Below are 21,151 nucleotides of genomic sequence, written 5' to 3' on the forward strand. Positions count from 1 at the left end.
ATTCCAATCAAACCGTCACACTGTAAGCTGCTGAATCCCATCACTTTTTTCTTTCATCATTATAAAGACGTAGTGAAACTGTGAGTCTGAATTACTGACGGGAAATAAAATTTAACTGCACATCCAGTTCCCCTTGCTGTACGATTAAACGCTAGCATCATGTCGCTTATCTGGTTAATTAACAAATAAATTATAAACTAAGCCTTTCCTCTAACGTGGCAGAATAATTCATAAATGTTGAAATCGAGGTTAGAATAAAAGTCACTGTAACATGTATCGCTCTGCATTTAAAATTAATTAACTGTATATCTATTGCTTAAAATTCAAAATTAAATATTGCTTCCCACGGAAATAAATTTCAGTGTCTTGTAGTATACGTTAATTTTCAGTCTAAAACATAATAATTCACAGCCCCAGAGGCGTGTTTATGAACATGCTGGAAGGAAATGTAAACATCACGTAGGGAAAGGTTCTTGTAACATCATCATATTATGGTTTCTAAGAAAATATTTGTCAATAGATGTCAGGAGTTGTTAGTTTACAAACAAAAATGTAATTATTATAACGTAAGACACTTTTCATTGAGTACATAGACATTATTTCATTGGGAAACTTATTTAAAGCACAAACATTTCTATTACAGTTGTTGTTAGACTAATCGTTAACTGTGAAAGAGAGTGAAACTAAAAATAATTTTAAACGTTACGATAAAATGATGAAAATAATGGGTATCAATGAGTGCATTTATTTGATACTATTTTTTATTCTTTGTAAAAACATTTCATTTAAAAAGGGTCTTGTATAAAAAATATGCACATAGTGCAAAGTGAAATGTTGTAAAGAAAATTACATGAAAATAATTTCGCTAAATGTTTAATTAATTAAATGCATCAAACGAAGATAAAACGGTTTAATTCTATTTAGTAACCAACTACTTTATCGAATGAAGTAAGTCCATTTTCTTGTAGAAGAAATTGTCTTTAAAAACGATAATTTGTGGAACAAATAGGCCGAAGTCGAAATCATTTTTCTTTAATTACCGGGACTATGTGAAAGAGAGACTAAAAATAATTCTAAACGTTACGATAAAACGATGAAAATAGTGGATATCAGTGAGTGCATTTATTTGACGATACTTCTTCTTATACTTTGTAAAACATTTCACTTAAAAGGGGGTTTGTACAAAAATATGCACACCAATTTCAAACTGAAAACTTGTAAAGAAAATTACATGAAAATATTTTCGTTAAATGTTCAATTAATTAAATGCATCAAACGACGATAAAACGGTTTAATTATATTTTGTAATCAACTACTTTATCGAATGAAGTAAGTCCATTTTCTTGAAGAAACTGTCTCTAAAAACAATAATAATAATAATTTGTGGAACAAATAGGCCGAATTCGAAATCATTTTTTCTTTAATTCCCGGGACTATGAGAACATTAAGGAGGCACCACGCCACTGTAATAAAAAAAATCAATCGAAAATAGAGTATTAAACTGTGACTCACCGAACGTTGACAAATGAAGATACAAGACGAGACACAAAATCATGCGGGGGCGGTGACGAGGAACCGCGCCGGATAAATTCATAGTTGCAAAGTGTTGGTTTCTTGTATCCATGACTCGAAACAGTCTTATTTTCACAACAGGGTCACCTTATCTCACGTCAACTGTTTCCTCGCCTCATTTGTTCACTGAAATTACGAAATAAATTGTGGCCTTCATTTCCAGGCATTTCCTGAAGCCACTTGGCTAAATTACAGAGCTTTTAAAACCCTTGTCACATCGAAACACCTGTACCCAAACAACGTAATCTCAAAAATAACATAAATAATGTTCTACACTGCAATCTTCGTTTTTATGCAAGATCAAGGTCAAATTAAAGTTTCATTGTTTTATAACGATCATCTGGTTTATGATTAATAATACTACACACTATCAAACCACGTTCACTTTCTGTACACACTCAAACTGGCATTTTCTGCGGCAGCAGACTGGATATAAACACAAAGAACTGAAAATGACGTGCTCATCACTTCTTGCAGAAGAAGCGTGGCAGGGAGATGCATCATTCATAGGATTGGCATGTTGTGCCGCGACTCACACGAGTGCTGGCCTCCGAACTCAAGGGCCATCCGCCCGGCACGTCTAGCGCCCACTCCGTTCCACTGCGCGCCCGCGACTGCCTGCTGCCACCACTGACGGAGGAGGAGGAGGACGCAACATTTTCGGGGGGTTGCACGACACTGGCGTCAAGGCGCAGACGCAGGCATTGCATAATACTGTGGCAGTTCGCCCTCTTTGGTGCAACTTTTATTTCTTAGAGAACATTCCAGTTGATAAATGATGTTTTTGGGTGATTTTTTTAAGCGGAATCTTCAGCATGTTACTTTAGACATTCTGGGAGGATTGTTTAAAATTTTGAACTATAAAAGTGTTGAAAGGGATTCCAAATGTGCATACATATTTCTAGGGACCGTACTTTGTCCCAGGAGGCTACAAAATTAAACAAAATTAAGTATTAAGTGTTCGCGTAGGCTTCCGCGGCTGGTGTACATGGTTTGTGGATAAGCTTCAGGGCTTCTACCGCGTTGTCTTGGTGTTGGTGGCTGACGTTTTGACCGCTGTGTTGCGGTCATCTTCAGAGCAGTTGTTCGATAAGGAAATAGTCTGCGAGCTGGTATATATATATAGTAGTCTCGATGGGGGGAGTACTTGCGGTGATAGGTCGTACGTTCTCCTTCTGGCATCTGAGAACCAATCAGACCATCTGAGGACCAATCTGATGCCAGAAGGAGAACCTACGACCTATCACCGCAAGTACTCCCCCTCCCCATCGAGACTACTATATATATACCAGCTCGCAGACTATTTCCTTATCCAACAACTGCTCTGAAGATGACCACAACACAGCGGTCGAAACGTCAGCCACCAACACCAAGACAAAGCGATAGAAGCCCTGAAGCTTATCCACAAGCCAAAATTAAGTATTACTGGAGTTTTTAAGTGAACGAAGTGCGTGCGTCTAGAAAGAGAAGTACCCGACTGATGGTTCACGCTACTCTTGTTTCATCAAGTAGAGCAGAACAAAACATGGACTACTTTAACAATTACACTCATTTCATTCATTCATAGTGTTCTTTTTTTTTAGTACGTCATTTTACTATGTTTTATCAACATCTTAGGTTATTTAGCGTTTAAAAGAGATGAAGGTCATAATACCGATGAGTCCAGGGTCCAGCACCGAAAGTTACCCTGCATTTGTTTAATAATAATAATAATAATAATAATAATAATAATAATAATAATAATAATATTTATTTATTTATTCTGGCGAAGTTAAGGCCATCAGGGCTTCTCTTCCACTTAGCCAGAAACAAAAGAAGCTGATACAATTTTGCTGACTAATATTTAAAGAACACTTTGTTCATATTGGGTTGAGGAAAAACCCCGGAAAAAATCTCAAGCAGGTAATTTTCCCCGACCGAGAATCGAACCCGGGCCACCTAGTTTCGCGGCTACACGCGCTAACCATTACTTCACAGGTATGAACTTCATAGTATTCTGCCCAAAGGCAAGTATTTCACTGCAAACCCAGCTTTTTCCAATCTTTCCTATTTTCTGTCTTCCTCTTTGTTTCCTCATATGATCCATATATCTTAATGGCGTCTATCATCTGATATCTTCTTCTACCCCCAACTCTTCTCCCGTTCACCATTCCTTCCAGTGTATCCTTCAGTAGGCAGTTTCTTCTCAGCCAGTGATCCAACCAATTCCTTTTTCTCTTCCTGATCAGTTTCAGTATCATTCTTTCTTCACCCACTCTTTCCAACATAGCTTCATTTCTTATTCTATCTGTCCACTCCATATGTTCCATTCTTCCCCATATCCACATTTCAAATGCTTCTATTCGCTTGTCTTCACTTCGTCGTAATGTCCATGTTTCTGCCTCATACAATGCCACACATAATTACACTAATATTTACCATTTAAATTATTTAAACTATATACATTAGAATTCGCTATTTTTACTATTTAGACTATAATAAAGAATGTAGGCCTGCATTGATCGAAAATTATTTACAATATTAAGCTTATGCACAGTGTTCCGTATTGTAATACAAGATATTACATTTCGTAATACTATAGTCTACTTTATCTTGCAAACAGTGTAAATAATGTTTGATCATGTAAGCCTTCGCTTTTTATGATTGTGTAATAGTGAAAATAGCGTATTTTAGTGTACACAGTGTAAAGGGCTGTCAGATATTGACCACTTTCTAAAGCCGATTGTCAGAAAAGCTGTTTTTCGTCTCTAGAAATGATCTTTCTTCAAACATTACTTTTGTAGAATATTTATTTATTTATTTATTTATTTATTTATTTATTTATTTATTTATTTATTTATTTATTTATTTATTTATTTATACATCAATTTTCATTCATTATCCTAATCATTAATTCGATCCAAATTGTCTTATTTAACACTAAATTGTACTTTTTAACTCTTTAGAACTACATGTAACTAAACACATCTACATTTTGCTCTTATTATTATTATTATTATTATTATTATTATTATTATTATTATTATTATTATTATTTCATTGTTTTTGTATTGATGTTATTTATATTTGATATATATATATATATATATATATATTTTTTTTTTTTTTTTCATACTTGTTGAGTAGGAGAGAAGGGATTAACATTTTAACTCTGCCAGTACTAGTAAAAATAAATCAAATTAATAGCCTAAACTAACAAATAATTTATATTGTAGGAAAGGTTATCGTAGTATCAATCTTTATCACTAGACTGCATTTTCAACAGCCTCCAAGGTGAAGTTTTAAGTCATTAAGAGAACAACTACAGAACAAACAAGTTCCCTCATAGCATCTGTGCCACGTGCCAACATGACGTCACGCCAATATAGTTTATGAACACCTTATCTCCGTACGCCCTGGGGTAGAATACGGTCCCTACTTATTTCCTTTATACAAAAAGTAACCGTAATAGGATCTATGTTGTGGGATTTGTAAGGTGATAGTTGAATATGTTTTCTCCGAGTATTAAGGACATAAAACTCATCATGTTGGATAACTCAGTCAACTATGAGCTTAATATTGAGGCGCTGAAAATTTTCTTATTCCCTGGACTACTTTAAGACTGCCGAACATGGTTCGTTAAATAGCAAACAAACAGCAGCTAATCAAATGTGCCAAAGGAACTTACAAAGGAAAATCCTGGTAATTTCCCTGAGGGACAAGATATCAAACAAAAGGCTAAGCACACTATCCGAAACTATGGACGTTACAAATGAGCAATGAAGATAAAAGGAAAATGAGGAGAATATGTGGTGAGACAACAACAATCAAGATGAGAGTAATGCACGTGGGATCCCTACATCGGCAGGAGACCACAAAGAAGACCAGAACTCCGACGGAAGGACATGTTTACGAAAGAGGCAGGAAAAAAGTAGTTAAGGGTTGTGAAGGACAGGAAAGTGTAGACAGAAATAGAGGAAAGAATAACCAACGAATAGCGAGTAGGTAACGTAATGACGAATAAGCAAGGTTTTGGTGTATAATAATACAGAGTGTTTCAAAAATACGGGGCATAATTTCAGGTATGTATTTCCCACATGTAGACAATCAAAATAGTTCGTTACAACATGTGTCCGGAAATGCTTCATTTCCGAGTTATGGCCTTCACAACATTGAAATTCACCGGAACGTTTTTCTTTCTGCAGGTCGTTGTCATTACAGAAGATGTTCAAAATGTCCACCTCCTGCTTGAATACAGACCTCACATCGATGTCTCATTGACCTGCGAACACGATCCCAAACTCCAGGAGTATTGCGTATGTCCTCAGAACATGCCACAATTCGATTCCGAAGGGATTCCAAATCAGGCACCGGAGACGAATAAACCAATGATTTTAAATGGCCCCACAAGTAGAAATCGAGAGGGTTCAGATCAGGTGAGCGTGGAGGCCAAGCAATTGGGCCATCTCTACCTATCCATCGCATCGATCAGGAAACCTTCGATCCAAGTACCGGCGAGCCGTACGACTGAAGTGTGCAGGAGCGCCATCATGCAAGAAGTGAATGTGTTGACGATTGATCAGTGGAGTGTCTTCTAAAACATGAGGTATGGTGTTTTCCAGGAAGTTTGTGTACGCCTGCCTCGTAAGTCTGTTTACAAGTACTGTACATGGGGTCCAACTAATCGATCACCAATGATACCGGCCGGCCCACATGTTGAGGGAGAACCGTACCTGGTGATGAGATGGAACAGTTGCACGCGGGTTTTCATACGCCCATACATGCTGATTGTGGAAATTTGTTATGCCATCGCGTGTGAACTGTGCTTCATCTGTAAATAATACTAAGGCAGGAAAGTTCGGATTTACACCACACTGCTGCAAGAATCACTGACAGAACCTAACTCGTGCAGGGTAATCTGCTGGTGACAGGGCCTGTACACGTTGCAAATGATAAGGATACAATTGATACTCTTTCAACAGTCTCCAGACAGTCGTATGAGGAACATTGACTTGCAACGCTACTCTTCGTGTGCTGATAGAAGGAGTCATGTTCACAGCCTCCAGAATCTCCTCCTATACTTCTGGAGTTGTAGATCTTGGTCGTCCCCTTCCCAAACCAGGAGAGTTAAATTTTCCATACTCGCACAGACGGTAATGGAGACGTACAAATGTCTTCCGATCTGGACATTGTCGCTGTGGGGTACCTCTCCTGGTACAAACGACGAGCCAGCGCAGCATTGCCGTCCGCCTTACCGTACATGAAGTTTATCTCTGCCAGCTCTTGATTTCAATACATGTCGCACAGTCTAACGCCTACACAACACTGAATGTAACCTTCGCCTCGGAATGAACTGTCAGAGTGCCCTCTTAATGTCTTCTCTGACGGCAACGACCTGCGGAAAGAAAAACGTTCCGGTGAATTTCAATGTTGTGAAGGCCATAATTCGGAAATAAAGCATTTCCGGACACATGTTGTGATGAACTATTTTGAGTGTCTACATGTGGGAAATACATACCTGAAATTATGCCCCGTATTTTTTAAACACTCTGTATAGTGCATAGGTCTCCGAAAAGCGTATCGTCATTCGTGCTCTCGATGCTGCCCGCCGAACACAGTGTGCTTTAAGGCTAGAGAAGGGGAAGAGACTCGTACCTCAACAGATGGGAGTGGTCAGTGAGGGATCGCGGCAACGGTCTGCTTATGTTTATAACTAATAACATCAAAAGAATAAGAAATATCCTACGTTTGTATATTATTTTGACATACTATGAAGCTGGAGCCCCGTCTGTTGCTATTGACAGAAGTCATTGCAAATTCAACCTCTTCTGTTATATGGTGCCTTCCAGTGCCTGGAAATGATCTTCTCCAGTTTTTTTGTAATTACATCTAGAAGACATATAAAATGTTCATTAACTCCTCGGATGAAAATGGTTAGGTGAACTTTGTCATTTCTATCTGTGCTTTCGTCCAATGCGAGTGAGTAAGCAACAAACTGGTTAATTGTGGTTTCGACTTCAGATTCAATTACATTTACAATCTTGAAATTCCTTCTCTTAACTGTAATTGGAAACAATTTAATTTTCTTAAACTTTGACTTTGATCTGGACACAGTATTTTAGAAACGTCCTGTATGCACGATTTTACAAATGATGCTTCTGTAAAGGGCTTCGTTGATTTTCCACTATTCCAAGTTAGAACATAGCTAGAAGAAGCTTTTTTTGTTTAAGACTGAGAAAACGTGTGTGATTTGTATTTGTATTTTCTTGTTTTATTTTTATCAAAATATTTGTAGGCCTACGCATTTCATCTAAAATTAAACGAGAAACTATATGTTTGTCATGCCGAACTCAGTGTAAACGTATTGTAATATACTGATTATTATGTATAACCAATAATTATGCAGATAGCCCCAAAATAAATTATTTTCACATGTCCAACATGCCTGTAATTGTATGATATTCTTTCTGAAGAGTCGCATGTTGAATTTTAACACACCCTTAAGAACTTTCGAACAAATAAAGCATTTCACATTCTCCCCACTAACACAAAAAAATGTCTCTTCCTATTCATCCTTGAATATACTACGTCCATGATTAGAAAACATTGTGAAACGGTGGAACACTCCGACCAACACAATGATAATGGCAGTCCGCCACTGCTCTTCGTTAGCGCATAAACATTGAGTACAGAACAGGTGATATGGGTGAGGCAGAGCGCGCTCATTATGTACTGGCTTCGGTTCCGTTCAGGGGCTTACTCACGAGTACGCTTTTGGAGACGTCTGATATAGTGTATGGCAGAAAAATCACAGAAGTATCCTTAAGGGACAGTCATGACAGAGATTTTCGCGCCTTATCCACAGTCGATATAATGAATATTTGAGCACGATACAAATTCTTACTATTATTTTCTTTGGAAAGTAAGATAATCAGGAATTCCTTGTTGTAGACTTAGACTCGTAAAAGAATTTTGCGTTGTTCAAGTTCAAAAAATGGTGGTAAAATATTGACTGCTAAACAATCGTAAACAAGACTTCGTTAAGAAAGTATGCAAACAAGAAGTAAGAGATTCTTCTGTAGTAGAGTCGACCCGGTTGGCGAGTTGGTATAGCGCTGGCCTTCTATGCCCAAGGTTGCAGGTTCGATCCCGGGCCAGGTCGATGGCATTTAAGTGTGCTTAAATGCGACAGGCTCATGTCAGTACATTTACTGGCATGTAAAAGAACTCCTGCGGGACAAAATTCCGGCACATCCGGCGACGTTGATATAACCTCTGCAATTGCGAGCGTCGTTAAATAAAACATAACATTTCTTCTGTAGTATACACAGTGTCAATGAACTACTACCTCCACAAACTTTGCACAGTTGTAGAGGACTTGAAAGTAAACAAGTTTTGCAAATACTATAAAAGCCGGAAGTGCATTCTTATGAAGTTACAAAATAATATAAGGAAACGCGTGTCAAAAAAGAATATTTATTACTTGTGTTTCAATAGTTACATTTTAATAAATGTTCAAAATTACGATCACCAATCTCGACGCAAAGACGGAGGCGTCGTAAGAGACATTGTCGTGTGTATTCGAAGACGCTAACATTGCGCTTAATATTCGCTGCTGCTGAAGTAATTCTTTCGCTGAGAATATTTCAGTCTCAAGAGGTGTTTCATAAACGAGAGTTTTCATGTAGCCAATAAGAAGTCTACTAGCGTGAGATCCGGTGACGTAGGAGGCCATGGTACAGGTCCACTTCGTCAAATCCAACGATAATCACAGGTAATGCCCAGATCATTCCGTGCCTGCTGAATAAAATGAGGAGCTCCATCGCTAAGAAACTGTTGTGCCCAGGGATTATGATAAGCAATATATTTTCATTTTAATTTAAAGTAACGAAATCGTATTATTAATACATGCTTTACAATGCGAGATCTCACTTCCTACAGAGCACAGTTTAGTTAACGACAGCACAGTCCAATCCTTGAACATGCAGAAATGCGTACGTTTGCATCTTGCATTTTATCGCGAACTCAGCTTAGCAACAGCTGACTTATTAGCGAAGATATAGCTTCCCTAGCGAGACATTTAATTGGCGATGATTCCGAAACTCTGAATTTCCATTCATCAAGTCAAAAATAGATTCAGTCGTGAAAGTTCCTTGAATCCATATTGTTTTAAGTAACGACCGGAAACGCCGATTTAAAAGAATGGTTAATACTTAGAAGCGTGGTGCTTGGCGAGTGCCACACCGTCCTTTTAGAGGATCCGCGGGTGAAGTGGCGTCACTTTGGTACGTCACAGGGGACGCGGCTCGAGAGTTTATAAAAGGACATGAAACGTCGAAAACGCGGTCATTAGTTATTGGTCAAGATTGCGGTCATGGAGTAGCGCTCACGACGTCCAGTAAGAAGTTCTGAAAATGGCATCGAATATGGCACCACCTTTGGACAGCATTAGGGTTCGCCCTACTATTTATTGTAAGTAAAATCTTCAGATCATTCTTTAAACTTTTCATTTAACTAATTGTCTTGGTATTTCAGAATTAACAGAAATTTTCATACTTTCCAAATGATTCAATACTCAATATTTTATTTTGTAGTAAATTGATATTTTTATTAATAAACGTAGTACTAGTGAATTTCTACACTTGTAATATTTCCGAAAACCTGAGATCACATTCATAGTAGGAATCCTTCCTATCCACAAGAAAGAACAGTCTATAAAGTATAACGCAGTGTTTGATTAGTTTGTGTTATTTTGATAGAGATTATAACTAACGATTATCTCGAAGATAAGCCATCCGCCCTTGTCGCGGCAAGCGCCACGACAAATTACTGGTGTCAGATATGGTAGAGCTTAACAGTAAATTATGGTGTCAGAAATGGTATAATAAATATTAGTGTCAGAATTAATATAGTATAACAAAAAGTTGGTGTCAGGAATGGGCACAACAAAATATTGGTGTCAGAAATGGGCACAACAAAACCATACTGCAAAGGGCACATTTACCATTAGTTCTGGCAACACATACCTTTGAATTGGGTATTAATTTTGTGCATACAGTAATGTTTTATGATCAAGATATGCACGGTCAAGATGAAGTTCACGATAAATCCTTCAAGTTTCCCTACTGTTGCCCCAAGCAGCTGCGTAGGCGAAGAAAATGTCCCGTGCATTCAGCTAAGGTTTATGCATTCCATTCCACTGTACGAACACAAATGACTCGCAAAGGTTGGTATGCTGCGCTAAATAATGTGACATAGGGCTCAGCAACGATTGTAACTGGCTTCCTAATGCTGTAGAAAAAACCACATAACAGTAGAGTGTGCTGTTTAATTTACTTTGAACGTGATTCCATAATTCGTAAGAACACATTTCCGACTTGTACATTATTTTGAAAAAACTTGTTTAGTTCGAAGTCCTCTATAAAGTTTATGAATGTATTTCATAGACACCTGTATTTAAGACACACAGAAGAAATTATGTTCGTGAATGAGAGAACTTCAGAAATAGATGCAGCCCTTCAAGTCGTCATACTCGCACAACATCAGGGCTACTAATTCCGCCTAACAAGTAGGTACCCCCATCAGAGACAGAGAATTAAACTTTGCCAGAAAGAACTTGGTCAACTTTAACTGAAGAGAGTGGAAGCCAACTAACAATCACCCAACACAATTTGGACTGTAGCCATCACAAACTTTTTGAAGATACTGTCCATGTGTTTTCTTATCCCGGCAACGTCCTCTAAAGTTCGTAGTTTCTTACTGTCCGACCGCAAATTCTTGAGTCTGCTGCCTGCAGTTCCCCTTAAATCTCTTGAATGCATTTGGTTTCACGAGATAACGAATGACCTATACCTACATTCGTACTGACCTACATACCTACCTGCGTACATACAATATCATACCTTATGTAGGGCCTATACATATCGTCGCCTGAATGCAAGAACTAGGTAACTCGAAATTTGCGATTTTTAGTTGCCTCTTTTGTAGCATAGCAAAAATCGCACAAAATGTAATCCAGGATCTAGGTAACTGATCGAACGATACCAGCGACATCTATTTCCCAATATAACAAATAGGTAAAAGAAAACGAGACATATTCCTTAGTGCAATAAATAAGTAAATAGGCGATTTCACAAAATATGAAAAATCAAGTTACCTAGTTCTTGCATTCAGGCGACGATATGCAGGTTGTATTGTAAAATTAGGTATTTTATTTTTTATTATTAATTGTAATTATTGTGTTAAATTGCATTGTGTATTCTTATTGTATTGTGTATATAATTGTATTGTGTATTGTAAATTTTATTGTGTATTGTTTATGATTTTATTGTATATTCTTTATCATTTTATTGTGTATTGTTTATATTGTGTATACCACTGCCACAGGGTGCTCGCCCACTTGCGGTGTAAATAAATACATACATACATACAATACCATACCTGCCTACTTTCCTACCAGACTATCTGCAAACCTGCCTACATGCGTACAGTCTTAGAAAAATGTTTTATCGCACAGATACTTTATAAGTCCCAGAAAGGAGGCATTGCGCATAATCAGACATTCAACGAAACAAAACTAATTGTTGTTAATAGGGGAGAAAAATTCGCTCCGACGCCGGGGATCGAGCCCGGGTCCTTGGTTCTACGTATCAAGCGCTCTAACCACTGAGCTGCGTCTAACTTTAATCCATAGCATCGGATCGAATCCCCCTTCTCTATTGTTTTTCCTTTTGTGGCCTTATATATATTTGACATACACATATTAAGTCAACTGCCATTATACATGGAGCGCACTCACCTGAGTGACTAGGTGGCCGCGATTCCACAGAATATGTACTGTTGGGCGAAGAATCAACGTAAAGATTAATTTTTGTCCCTACAGGATATATATGTTATGTTAACAATTGTTAATAGAGGAGAAAAAATTTTACCATAACATATTCTGTAGGACCAAAAAATAATCTTTACGTAAAATAAATTTTGTTACCTCGACTAGTCGTTCTCTTTTGAACCAGGTCGCTCCTTCTCTGATCATGCACACTACCTCCTTTCTGGGACTTACAAAGTATCTATGCCATAAAACTTTTTTTTCTAAGACTGTACATATATACATAGGCTCATGCATGCATCCATGCTTGCGTGCGTACCAACATACATACATACATACAGTCCACACCTGTGGAGTAACGGCCAGCGCGTCTGGCCGCGAAACCAGGAAGCCCGGGTTCGAATCCCGGTCGAGGCAAGTTACCTGGTTGAGGTTTTTTCCGGGGTTTTCCCTGAGCCCAATACGAGCAAATGCTGGACCCCGGACTCATTTCACTGGCATTATCACCTTCATCTCATTCAGACGCTAAATACCTAGATGTTGATAAAGCGCCGTAAAATAACCCATACATACATACATACATACATACATACATACATACATACATACATACATACATACATACATACATACATACATACATACATACATACAGCCATCGGCGTGGTTCAATCGGTTAAGGCGCTTGCCTTCCGGTCTGAAGTTGCGTTCGGGTGCGGGTTCGATCCCCGTTTGTGCTGATTATCCGATTGGGTTTTTTTCTAGGTTTTCCCCAACCGTAAAGTGAATGCCAGGTAATCTACGGCGAATCCTCGGCCTCATCTCGCCAAATACCATCTCGCTATCACCAATCTCATAGATGCTAAATAAGCTCTCAGTTGCTACAGCGTCCTTAAATAACAAACTAAAAAAATATACTATACATACATACATTATGTAAATTTATGAAATCGAATTACACATGGCTATTTAATCCGTACGATGTATAAATCAAGTCAAATGTGTCAATTGTAGATTAAAAAGAATGCATTTTTTGTACAAACAATAGAGCGAAAGTTTCTGTGTTTATTTGGGTACATATTGCATGATATTGATAAATAGTAATTATAATACAATTAACTATAGAAGATAATCACTTTCGAAATATGATAATGGAACAGAATTTATACAAAAATACTAAGATTTGAAAAACGAAAGACTAAAATTTTCGTGAAATTTGCTTTTTTTTTGTCATTAATCAATGGGCGTACTCAATACTCGTGACTGAGTCTATGTTATGTAATAACAGACTTGATATTGATGGCAAACCTGATGGATTTGGATACACAGATCTAGCCAGTATTCCATAACAGTTTTTTTTTGTTGGTATTTTTATTTTCGACAGTGACTACTCTTTCCTTAACCGATGTCAAAAGTCTTCCTTCCTGTCTACTTCCACGTATTCATTCATTGATCCTGATTTCATAATTAGTTTTGTAGTATGCATAATTTGTACCTAATTATTAATGTGCTACACATTTGCTCGTCCATTTATATGTATATTAGTTGACAACTGCATATTGTAACAACAACACTACTGTTTTGTTGTTGAAAAATAAATAAGCATATATTGACTTGTTTAGTATGTAAATGTATGTGGCTGCATGCAGCTTTATTACCTGTTAATTAGGGAAAACAATAGAATAATTAATAACTACCACCCATATTTTGGAAATAAATGTAAACAATTCCTGCTACCATATGGTAGCAAAAATCTACAGAAAATTGTGCATTTTTTCTTAAAAGAGATCTGTCACTTCTGGTACAGTACAGGAGAAGATCTTATGCCCTCAACTATGTCAAAATTAATAAATAAGTAAATAAATCTTTATCGTAGCCTTTTTCAGAATGAAAACAAAGTCGAGGATCTCGTTTTGTAAATGTACGGCAGATTTAAAAATGCGGCCTCTGTATGGGCTTAAGAAAATATTTATTTATTTATTTCTGAGGGTGCTAGAGAGTTCTTATATACAAAAAAAAACAATATTTATATTTGTTCTGGCAATAATAAAGTATTATTATTATTACTATTATTATTATTATTATTATTATTATTATTATTATTATTATTTATTATTTACTTATGTACTTATATACTAATTTACTTACTTACTAATTTACTTATCAATTTACTTACTTACTAATTTACTTACTTTACTAGCTTATTTATTTGTTCATTCTTTCATTCATTATCTAGTATTATTTATTTATTATTTACTTACTCACTTCTTTACTTATTTATTTATTTACTTATTTATTTATTTATTTATTTATTTATTTATTTATTTATTTATTTACTCGCTCACTCACTCACTTATTTATTTATTTATTTATTTATTTATTTATTTATTTATTTATTTATTTATTTATTTATTTATTTATTTATTTATTTATTTATTTATTTATTTATTTATTTATTTATTTATTTATTTATTTATTTATTTATTTATTTATTTATTTATTTATTTATTTATTTAAGTTATCTCCTTGAGGTTCATCAGGGATTTCCCATAACCTATTAAGAGCAAATACTGAATAACTTACGACGCCGGATGCTGGCGTTCGTTTCGTCGTCATTATCACCTTCATCCTCATCCATCTGTCTGCTTCCATAGTCATGTCAGTCTATCATAAAGAGCGAACAGAATCCGACCTAATGGGTGCCCTAACCTCAGAAAAGGATTCTTCTTCATAATGCGCCAAAAAGTAGGCAGAGGCGCAAATGGCTACACGCCTATATGCGCAGCGTTAGAAAAAAATTCAAATATAGTGTCAATTGCGACTGTGTTTAAATAAAACGCTTATTGCACGTCAAGCTAAAGATTTCTTCGTGTGAACTTTGGTTACGGTTTGACTCTAAGATGATATTTAAATTAATTCCGTGCATTAATTGAGAAGGAAATTTATCTAAGAACAAGCACATAAGTTTTACTGAAATTCAGTGTCTGGAAGATGATATTTTCTCACACAATTTACGCGCCTCTCAAAAGTTCAGTTCTTTTGTGTTGCCAATGTATTCTCGTTCAGAATTTATCTTCTTAAATCAAACTATCGTTCAAAAGACATATATGAACTAAATCATTCACTATGCACCCAAATAACAATGTTACCACTGGTGTGGTGGTGGGGGTAAATCAAGAAACTTGTGCTTCGACTGCCCTCACGCGTGACTTTCAATCTAGTTTCAGTTGGTTATTTAACGGCTCTGTATCAACTAAGAGGCTATTTTGCGACGATGGTATTGGTGATAGCGAGACGGTATTTGGCGAAATGAGATACGGTAGAGGATTCGCCATAGATTATCTAAAATCATCATCATCATCTAGCATCATCTGTACTTAATCCATTAATTTTATTAAACAGAAGATTAATAAAAATTTGTCTAACCAAAAAATTTAATTTATATAGATTTTAAAGTATTAATTATTGAAGAAATTTATAAATATAGTTTAGTAACTTACTGGCACAGAAATCAAATAAAACAAAAATCTAATCGGCATGAATATCGTACTCGAAGACAAAAGTCTACTTTCCCATTAATTGAGCCTAAATGTTACACAAGTGCAGCTCTTAAACATGGTGCTAGTTTCAGCCCAAGACTATATAATAAAATTCCAAACCATTTTCCAAATTTGAAATATTTTAAAATTGAAGCTTTTAAAAAAGAAATTTATAAAATTATTCATGATATATAATATTAACAAATGTGTGTATTTTTTACCTTTTATTTCTGTCGACTATATTCATGGTTTTATTGAATATCACTGCTTCTGTCTGATTGTCAATTTATATTAAATGTGTTTTTTTCCTCTCTTTTTCTCTTTCTTTTTATTTTGCTCTTGTGTGTTATTTATTGGCCTGAATTAAGTTACTTACTGTATTTAGTAAACTGCCGTTGTAAATTTTATGTTATATTTTCGGCTAAGATCACACATACACCAGCCTGGCTCTTACGGTAGTGGCTAGGAACATTTTTGCTTTATAATTTTAATTTGTACTCACTAGCTAGCTAGTTAAATAAATAAATAAAAATCTACATACGGTTGGGGAAAATCGGGGAAAAATTCAACCTATCGTCAGAATTTTAACTTTAGTCCTCTGCGTTGAACGCTGACGATCTAACCTTTGGGCTAAGAGCGCACCTAGATATGATGACAATAATAATATTAATAATAAAAATTACAATATTAATAATGGTTAAAATATTAATAATAATGTTATTGTTAATCTAACTAAATCGTAAAATCACTGTAAAAGTGTTTTATTTTAAAATGTGGGTTTGCAGAGATAAACTTGGATAAAACAGATAGGCTATAATTAAATGGCTTCTGTAACGAGATTAGAGTAAAATTGTATGTAGCAGCTCGAATTAAATCGTTTTGGCTTAACTATAGTAAACATTGAATTGTTGGTTTAAATTCAATAACATTTTGAATACCCCCTCCCACTGAAGAATATTTTCATTGCTAATTCTATCGAGTGCGCTTTTAAGGATTAATGGGATGTTGATGGCAGTATAACAGATACAATTATAATCAGTCATTGAAATCATAAAACTTCTGTACTGCCGCTTCCCTTTATACGAATCTCAATAACGACATTTTCTCCATAACTATCATCCCTGGTACAGCAGTATATTCATAAGCACAGACGGAAAACATAATAATAGTAAGGAAATAAGGGAAGGCGTTATAATATTTGCTTGCTTGTCTACGTGTGGTCGAGAATAGAGTTTAAACAAACATGACTTTTTTCAGTCATGTACATTGTACAGTTTCCCTGGAAAAGAATGAGACGATTGAATATTCCTAAGTCTCAGATGTAAGACACTGCGCATGATCGGAGACCAGAGCACTGATACACAAGATAACGAATATTGAGTTACTTAAATTCAGGCTATTTGGTTTGTTACTAGCATCGTTCCGAAATTCACTTCAAAAACTGCAAAAAAAACATGATAATATTACGTAAATAAAAGATAAATATATACATAAATCGTGTAGTTAAATCGACAATGGATCTTCATGACTAGATCGACACTCCGCACAGAAAGGAAAGCTTTCGTGTCGTTTCAATAGCTCAGACGCTAAAAAGGGAACCTTCTATCATGGAGAATTGAAAAGGCGGTAATGCCGCATATTTTTGGAAAGAGGAGGCAAAAGTAAGTCAGCAGGTGAAATTTTTTCCATAGGAACAAAAGTTATGGGACTGTAAATTTAACATGACATTCTGTGGAAAGTGACTCAATGTGCGCACTTAAAGGTTAAAATGGAGCTGTTTTTTTAAGTCACTGCATTGGAAACGAGATATTGCAGCTGTTGTGCGTTTTAAATAATACTGCGTATATCGCTAGGATGCGATCACCTACTTTTATTACGGGAAGGTAAGTCTTTCTCGAGCTCATTCTGGTGTTACAGTTACTCTTCCGTTTCATTTGTGCCACATACAGAATGGATCCGAAAGTTGTGGTTCAGATGGTGGTGCGCGAGTTTGGCACCAGTGACGCTAAACCGTCAGTCGTATTCATCCGGATGTTTCATCAGTTGAAGAATGAGTTAAAAGACGAACAGGAGGTCGTGGAAACGTACACGTCGCTCTTATTGATGAAACACCAGATTTGGACGTGGAAGATGGGCAGCAAGATTATGGTGACATAGAAGGCGAACTAATGACGAGACGCCAAAAAGACGGCCAGAAAGCGAAGGACGCTGAAGAGACGGAGACGTCGCGTCGTTGCAAATCGGCACGTCTTCTTACGTCGCTCTCCTAAAAGAATCAAAACGTAGTCGACGACGATTACAAGCAGAAATCGCTCGACTATACGAACGATACAGTCAGCGAAAAGAGTTGATCCTTCACCTCTGTAAAAAAAAAAAAATCGATTCCTTCTCATCACACGGAATATGCTTTACGATTACGATGCAAAAGTGAAGAAGAAGAAGAAGAAGAAGAAGAAGGAGAAAAAGAAGAAGAAGAAGAAACCTGGAATGGCATATAATAATGCCATGATTCTGCAACATTTCAAAGAAATATAAAGTATGAACGCTGTCATATATGACAGAACTATCAGGCTTTGGGGCATACAAGTGAAGGCTCAAATTGATCCTGACGACCGCCTTAACTTCAGAGCTTCTGACTCTTGGATATGGAGATTCAAGCAGCGCAATCGTACCGTTTCTCGTTCTGTGGCGCATAAAGTGAGTAGAAACTTTTCAGCAGAGACAGAGGGGAAGCAGAAATCAGAGAGCTTCGTGTCGAAGATGAAGCATTTCTTCATCGATCGTGATTTCACTGTTCGCTAGATCCTCAACACTGATCAAAGTCGATTTGAAAAAGATTCACTCCGGATAAACCCTGCGTTTCAAAGGAGGGAAGAAATTTTATCCCACAGTAGTATCAGAGGCTGCGACAACGTGCGCCAGTCATTTCCATGGACGGATAAATCTCCTCGCCAATGTATCTTCTGTCAGCCGATTCACAGAAAATGTTCTCTAAAAATAAACTTGCTGACTCATATAACATCAAATCATATGCTTCTGATTCAGCGAATATGCGGAAGGCAGATATGAAGGATATGCTTTCGCAAGTATTTTCGCCCAGAATTTCTTCACTGCATGAAGATCGATACCCATAATGTTTGCAATTCAGATGCACAACAGCTGAATATCTCGTTTGCAATGCAGTGACTTCAAAAACAACTTCATTTTAACCTTTGAGTAAGCACATTGAGTCACTTCCCACAGACTGCCATGTTAAATTTAAAGTCCCATAACTTTTATCCTTATGAAGCTCAGGCGGAAAAAGTTCACCTGCTGACTTACTTTTGCCTCCTCTTTCCAAAAATACCGCCTTTTCAATTCACCATGATAAAAGGTTCTCTTGTAAGACTTCTACGTGTTGTATAGAAGAGTGCGAGTTCGATTCTTAGTCTACACAACGATTTTTTTGTCCAAATAACGTTGAAATAGCTAAGTAACGTTGAAATATAGTTTTGCAATGTCCTGAGATTAAGTGTTAATGATCGCAAACAATACAAATTACAAGTTATAATATTATGAACGTTAATCTAATGAATGCATTTATGCACACACATATACAATGTAAATGCATATATATTAAAAGCTAACAATTAATATGAAATTAAAAAATATATAAAATTATAGACAAACTTTTACAAAGGTTTAGAGTCCTTAGGCTATTTCATTTCTTGAGTAATTATTAGAATATTTTATTAATAGCTTTCCCATAAGTGTAAGAAATGCACTCGCACAAAACAATTTTTGTTAAACGTATGGATTTGGATTATTTCATTCTCACCCCTTTAGTTGATTTTAACTATTTTATCTACGTGTTTGCAATAGTGTTTAATTTAATGTGCATTCAATTTTATTCATGTTATGATTGAATGAAAAAGCACTGTTGCAGTTACTGACTAATTACATATATTAATACTAATTATTAAATGCATCTGTTAAGTAACCAATTGCAGTATCTTTTGCAAAATCTTGAATGTTTAAGTTGTCAATAATATTTCTGTACTATATACAATAAGACGTTAAAAGAATTTGCAATAGATTTGGGATCCTCTACTTTATAATCATTGGTTTTAATGAAAAAAAAATTTCTTTCTTAGGATATCTACAAGTTTAAATTTAATAATATTTCGAATAGGTTTAATTGCATTATATGAATGTTGTACTTTTCTATTCAAATGTATCTATTTCCCTCTTCCATAATTTTTTATAAATTACACTGTACTTCTTGCAGTATTTAAGAACATGAGGATCATTACATTGCAACTCCGACATGATCAGCGCTATGTGCACCGACGTGAAAGATCGGTGCGCTTTAGCATATCGTGTTGGAGGTGGATGTCTTACGATGGACCTGGCGTTATAGAACACATCGATGGCCGGTTTAATGCGGGAATTTACGAGCACATTCTGGAAAATATATTCCTTCCTTCCGCCCGAGAACGTTTTCCCGAAGGAACATTGCTGTTCCAGCAGGATAACTATCCCGTGCACTCTGCCGCAAGCATTCAAAGATGGTTTCAAAGGAGACCCGAGATCGAAATCATTAATTGGCCTCCGAAGTCACCTGATTTGAATGTCATCGAAAATTTATGGGAGGAATTGAAAAAGAGAAGTATAGCCACCTATGCCTGCCGACGCCCTCGAAATCGAGACGAATTGTGGAATCAAATTATTGACGCCTGGGAAGATCTCGCCGGGGATTAGAACTTATTCCACAATCTCGTGACATCCATGCCGGATCGACTTAGAGCTGTAATAGAAGCTGATGGCATGTGGGCAAGATTTTAAGTTAACAGGTCTCTTTTTTATTTCTTATTTTTTTCCTTTGGTTATTTTACGACGCTGTATCAACATCTAGGTTATTTAGCGTCTGAATGATATGAAGGTGATAATGCCGGTGAAATGAGTCCGGGGTCCAGCACCGAAAGTTACCCAGCATTTGTCGTATTGGGTTGAGGGAAAACCCCGGAAAAAACCTCAACCAGGTAACTTGCCCCGACCGGGATTCGAACCCGGGCCACCTCGTTTCGCAGCCAGAAGCGCTGACCGTTACTCCACAGGTGTGGACTTCATTTCTTATGATTTTTGTTTGAGGAAGAATACTTTTAACTTCCAAGTAAGATTTATTTTTTTGACGAGGTTCAGCCAACTTGTAAGACCCAGAAATTGGACATAAATTATACCATATTTTTCGACA

Source organism: Periplaneta americana, chromosome 15 (assembly GCF_040183065.1).
Source record: "Periplaneta americana isolate PAMFEO1 chromosome 15, P.americana_PAMFEO1_priV1, whole genome shotgun sequence".
In the NCBI taxonomy this organism is placed as follows: Eukaryota; Metazoa; Arthropoda; class Insecta; order Blattodea; family Blattidae; genus Periplaneta; species Periplaneta americana.